Genomic DNA, 6,693 nt, shown 5'->3' with positions numbered 1-6,693 from the left:
AGAAAGGTAGACATGGGAAGAACCAATGTTCAAAACGGAAATAATTTGTAAACTGACAGCTCCCTTGTTTAAAACACCCACAGAGCTGACTTTCAGCAGACATCTACATACAGTCTCTATGATTATAAATACACTGTATTTACATGCAGTGGAAAGAAAGACTGTAACACAAGCTTCTGTAAAGTAATTCTCAACTATCTGACAGGAGAACTTGCTCTATACATTAGGGAAAAACAGGGTGAACAGTCAGAAAATACACGAATTCATGTGTGTGTAAGCGTGTGTGCTTGTATACGCATATGCTTATGTCTGTGTGCATGTATATGTATGGCATGCATCTGTATATGTGCAAGTATGAATATGTGTGTGCATGTATGCACATATTTTTAATTCAGCAAAAATCTGAAACTTCAAAGGATTTGTCAGATCCCTCTGAGGAATCAGACTGCTTTCTGGGACTCTGTTTTTGCTGCAGTTGGAACTGGTGATGGATACAGGGACATTGGTTCTCTGGATGTGTCTGTGGAAAATAATCCTGGTGGTTCCCAGCACAGTGACATCTTGGAGACTCCTTCAGAACAAGCGAAAGCAGTCATGGGATTTGCAGCTTTCCTTCCATAAACCAGTCAGCTTCTTTGAAATTTAATTTGAAACTTGAACCTCTTCACCATCACCCAACAAAACTCAACCCCAGACTATCTGCTTGGTATTTGCCGTCAGAGTTAGTGCCTGGTTCTCCTGTGAAGAGATAGGCTGGTCATTGTCTGTTTCCCAGTCCCCCTTCTCTCCCTTTGCTAAACAAGCAGGCTCCTGAGTCCTGCACCACCACACTGGGCCAGATCCAAGACTGCCCTATGTGGTTTTCTCCCTCAGGAGTTTGGAGTTAGAACTCAATGATGCCAACAAGCTGTTTGGTGTTGGGTCTGAAGATTGTGAGAAACCGGCGGCCATTTTGAGGGAAGTAAATAGAGAAAGTAAACAAAGAAAGTGGGGTTTGTACGCAGCAAGAGTGCAGATGAAGGACAGACGGAGGGTGCATTCACCCAGAAGGAACAAGGAGATGGAGAGGGGAGAGAGGCACCTATAGGAGGAGGGGGAGACTCCTGGCTTAACTACCTGGTTGCTGCGGTATTTCTCCTTCCAGCTCCTGGATCTATGAAGCCAGGTGTACCGCCTTCCTTGGGGTCTAGCCACTAATCATATCACACCATAGCTGCTACTTCCTGGACGGCTCTGAGCTTCCTTGAGGGTTAGAAGTTGGCCTGCTTGTCTTTCGAATCCTAGCACTTAGACAAGGGACTGGCATACAGAAGACACTCAAATTATTTAGAAAGTATTTTTTGAGTTAGGAGTCAACCTTCCACATCCTGTATCGATCCTGGCTTCGTATCACTCTGTTTTCGCATTGAGCTTTGACAACATATACATCAAACACAAGCTATTGCCTCTGACCCTTCAGAGCCTCTGAGTGCTGTAACAGGAGCTGGTAAATGCCCAACTCCTGGGGTAGAAGGAGCCATGGGAGGTCATTGATGTCTGGAACCATGACATCATTTGTCATGGAGCATTCACCAACTGCTTTTATTTAAAAAAAAAATCTAACTTCACATGCATAAAATGTGTAGCAATACTTGTGGAGATATTAAACAAGAAAAAATTCATCCAAATGTCATCCCTACAATAGATCCTGTGTTCGAAGCCCCCCACTAGCCCCTGGTCATATGTATCTATACCATTTATAGGGTGTGAGTCATCCCTCTGATAAAAATGTATTTCCTGTAATAATTATAGTTTGAGTATTTTTTTCTGTTGCTGTCTAGACTTCCTAAGTTTTAATAATAGCTAGTGGTATCTTAATTAATTAAATATACATTAAATTCTTAAATTTTCCTACTGATATTCAGATTGCTTCGCTTCCTCGCTCTGTCCTGCTCACTCCCCCACTTCTCTCTCCTCCATTACCTCTCTCCGTCTCTTCCTCCTTTCCATCCGTGTTGATGTGGTTTCTTTGGAAAATATCACATAATTTCTTCTCTTCTTTTAGTTTGATTCTTGTAGAATATTTCTGCCCAGATCCCTGTGGCTGGCATAAGGCTCAGCCTTTGCTCAACAATGGACGTTTACTGAGAATCTAGTACTCTGGCTGCTAACTGATGCAGCCACAATGGTGCAGTGTCCTGCTTCTCAAAGTGTTCCCTTCCTGTCTCCTTCCTGCGGGCATGCCAGAGGGTGCCATGCAGGTACGGGGGAGGCTGTCGTCAAAAGTCCTACTCAGCTGTGGTCCCTGCATGTGACCCTACTGACTGGGCAGGGAAGTGTCCTTGGTGCCATAGTGGCATCTCTGTTATAGGGGACCTAACTGTTCTCTAGTCAGAGCTGAGGCCTGCTTCACAGGATGGAGTCCATGTCTGGTACTGCAAACCTGGTCAAAAGCTCATGTCTGGATAGGGTGGGGGTAAGATAACCTGCTGCTGCCATTCTGCTAAAAGAGTAGAATGTGCCCATCCCACTGTCATCGGAATGATTATATTTATCTCCATAGATCAGCCCTACTGTTAGCTTTGGTCAGAGACACTATTCTTTGGCAGTGGACAGTAGTAACAGCAGAGACTCATAACTCATCGAAGTAATGGAAATAAGAGACAAATGAGTGCTTGGCCATGAATGGGAGCCCCATCCAACGCTCAGAGATTGTCCTGGAAAGTGGACCAGAAAAAAAAATACAAGAGCCAGAAGGAGTGGAGTGACAAGGCAGAACACTTGTCAGAACAAGACACGACTGTCACCCTCTGGATCATGACTGTCACCCTCTGGATCTCACAGCAGCTGGCATGACTAATACAAGATCTGTGCAAGACTGGGCCTGTCAGCATCCAGCCACAGCAGGGGTGCGTGTCCATGAGGCTCCAAGGAGAAGCCATAGGCTGATAATGGTAAGTAGTGGACCGAGCTCACGCGGGTCCACCCCACCCTGAGTGTTGACAGGCAGTTAATGGTTGCTGCGGGAAGTAACAGACATTTTCTCCAGAACTAAAAGCCCCATGCTGCTCTAAATGACCCCTCACCCAGGACTCTGTAGGCAACCTAGTGAAATGGACTGGGCCATCCAAAGTAATTAAATAACAGATAAATAGATACATGGAAGTAGGAGACTTAGGAGGAGGAAGGAGACTAGAGGAAGCAAGACACAAACAGTAGAGGGTCATGGGTACACATGACAAGGATGCGTTATATGTATGTATGAAAATGCCATCACAAAACACGGATAATCCATGCACGCTAATAAAAATCAAGTATTAAAAAGAGTTCTCTTCCCAGCAATAGACAGATAATAGCAGACAAATTAGAATAAGCCGTGTCAAAGTGTTACCACAAAGGGAAGAACAATGTGCAGTGAAGCCAGACTCCCTTGTCTTGGAGCTGGCTTTTTAGGCTCTATTTCCTAGTGAAGGATGTCATGTTCTTTGCCCACAGCAATGCATGGGCATTCCCACTTCCTCATGGGCTCTCTGTCCCCAGTGCTATTACCAAAGGCATTCAAAGGCAGGAGCGTGAGACTCAATAATATTAGTAACAACGACTACTTGTTTTCTGAATTTTGTCATAGAGCAGAACGTAACCCTCTCAGTGAACATGTGAGGCCATTACTTTTATTGCCCTCCCCACTTCTCACAACAGAGGCTCAGAGGTGTAAGAATAACTTGCCAGGCTCACACAAGTCACAGAATTGACCGAGGGAGAAGCTGGGTGCTGGCTCACACTTGTAACCCCCATCCTTGGGAGGCTACGGCAGGAGGATCATGAGTTCAAGGGCCGTCTGGACTACCCAGAACTTCTGGAGGCAGCTAGGAACTCACCCAGTTTAGCTGCATAAATGCCATCTCTCCTAGGTCACTACATGCCAATAGGATAATCCTTAGTGAACTGAACTCCTCTCTCCGGGGCAAGGGGTGCAGCTGGGTTCTGCGGTCTTTGCTCCGATGGGGCCATGGGAGAGCATTGCTTCAGACCGCGTCTCAAGTCCCTTCCTGTTTGTCACCCATCACGGTCAGGCCTAACCCTCTCTCTGTTCTCAGACAGCATTGGGCTGATGACTCAAGCCTCTTCTGGTAAGGACGCTCTTCTGGGGGTGCACGTGGGAAGAAATGCATTCTTTAGTCTTTATTATTCATCGAAATGATCTTCCTAGAAGGTAGGTGTTGTCCTCCTTGGATATTCTGATCACAAGTCACAACAGAAGATGTGATACTGCACACCTAAATGTGTTGGCGGCCATGACCTCTGTCTCTTCCATCGTGGGATGTGCTCACACATTTCCTCTGTGAGGAATTATTAGCAATGAACTTGAACCCAAATACAGAGACGTTGTCTTTGGCTGGGTTCCCAAGAAGCAGCCCCTGAATAGGTGTCATGAGCAAGTGTTTGCCTGAGGAAATGCTCCCGGGGAAGCCAGGGAAGCCACACAAGGAAAGGGGGGGGCTCTATAGGAGGGTACGTGAAACTTCTGTTCCTGCCTGACCCCTGGGGAGCGCAGGAGTGTTAATTATATACCAGAATTGACCTTGGCAAGTCAGGGAGCTGAACCTTGGTACTTTCCTGCCAGGCAGGCACTGGCTCTGAGGATCAACACCCCCCCCCCCCCCCACATCTGGCTCTCTAGACTTGAATAAACTGAGCAGCTGCTGGGAAGTCCTCTGGAGAGGATTATAGGTGTGGACTGCTAGAGAAAAGGTAGGCAGAAGTGGGCTGGGCGTACAGAACACACGGAGGCATCCTGCTCGTATTGGCAGGCAAACCGCAGCCCACTGGTTAAAAGCACCATCAGTGGGAGCTGATCTGAATTTACATCCCAGCTCGGATATCCCAGATACACCACCTGACAGTCTAAGACTTGGTTTCCTTAATCAGATGAGAATAAAAGCTTTTACGTGAGGGGGGAGACTTGAGATCAGTAGTTGGAAGGAGTATTTTGATGACAGTCATAAGCAGGTTTTCAATCTCTGTTAGTTAGCTCTCACTTCTAATTCAGCACAAAGATAAACTGTGAAATGTTCGCAGCCCAGTAGGACCACATGCCTTTATTCTAAAAAGTCTTACCACCTTTCCCCCTCTCTTTGTCTTTTTGTTTTCTGGGGTCAGAGTTTCTCTGTGTAGCCCTGGCTGCCCTGGAACTAGCTCTGTAGACCAGGCTGGCCTCGAACTCACAGAGATCCACCTGCCTCTGTCTCCTGAGTGCTGGGATTAAAGGTGTGTGCTACCACCTCCTCGATACTTTTTTTTTAAGTTCTGTTGATGCTACTGTAGCTACAGATAATTTTTAAAGTCCACACTTGTAGTAAGACCTGACAAGCTTTGCAGGAAGTCATGTAATCTTCATCTCCTCTCGCTCTGTTTCGAAGCCTTATCTTAGAGGGAGCCATAGGCCCAACACTCAGCCAGCAGCTTCTCTGAAGTTCTTGCTCACCAGTGTTTTCTATTTTTATCTTTTTAGGATGGAGATCTTTAACAGATTTTTTTTTTTAAGGAAGAGAACATAATGAGCCCCTGGAGAGTCAAATATAAAAAAAATCTGAGTTTCAACAATTCTCAGTTCTCAGCCAGCCTTCTTTCATCTGTACCCCAGGCTTACCGCCCTCCTGTTATCCGAAGCAAATATTGGATACTGTTACCATTCCATCCATGAATATTTCACCATGTACTTCCAAAAGATAAGAATACTTCTGAGTTTAATTTTAAAATTAGCATATGCTAAGACTGCTCTTGTCTTTTCTAATGCTTTGAGTTCATGTCTGTGAATTTTCACACTTGTGTAGATTTGTGTAAGCGTCCTTATGGTCTCAGCGCAGAACAGTCAGGAGGCTTCACTCATGGCGACAATGCCATCCGTCATCAGACCTTTTCAAAGAGCAGCAACCAGTAAGTCTTCAAGGACAAATGTGACTCTGTCTTTATAACCATGAGTGGCCCCAGCATGTCACAGTCTAATCCACACTGTCCCTCTTACGAAGGAAAGGCTCCTGTCTGGGCACTCAAGAGTGTCCTACACAGAATGTGTTCTAAGCCATCTCTGCCCTTGGTTCTGTGAGAGATTCCCATGAATACAGCACACCTCTGTCCCCCCAGTGCTGGGGACACAGCTCAGGTGTTTATCCACGCTAGGCCAGCTGCCTACCACAACAGTGTTTTGTTTGGTTTCACTTTGGGGAGAATGCCTCTTGCTGTTACACAGGCTGGTCTTGAACTTGAGATCCTTCCTAATTCAGCCTTCCTAGTCGATGGGATCATAGGCCTATGGCACTGTACCCAGCCAAAATGAAGCTTCCCATAATTTGTTTAATCTCTTCTGCATATAATCGCTTTCCTGTCTAATGCAGCTCTCTTGCTAGACGTTTTCTGATGCCCTGAGTTTTCATATAGAACAATAGCCATGCTAACACGACTTTAAACATTTAGGGGGTGAGGTGTTGTAAGATGGCTTTGTTTTTGTTTTTAATGATGTAGGGTTTTTAATCTCAACTCAATACTGGTTTTATTTCTTATAACATTAGTGCTGAAGGGGAGGTTAAGTCTTTAGCCAAACCAAGGGTGATGGTATATGCCTGTGGTCTCAACATTTTGGAGGCTGAGGCAAAAGGAGCCTGAGTTCAAGACCAGTCTTGGCTACATAGTGATATCCTGTCCAGAAGAAGAGGA

The sequence above is a fragment of the Microtus ochrogaster genome, linkage group LG1 (assembly GCF_000317375.1).
Source record: "Microtus ochrogaster isolate Prairie Vole_2 linkage group LG1, MicOch1.0, whole genome shotgun sequence".
Taxonomy (NCBI): Eukaryota; Metazoa; Chordata; class Mammalia; order Rodentia; family Cricetidae; genus Microtus; species Microtus ochrogaster.
This window is presented reverse-complemented; position numbering follows the sequence as displayed.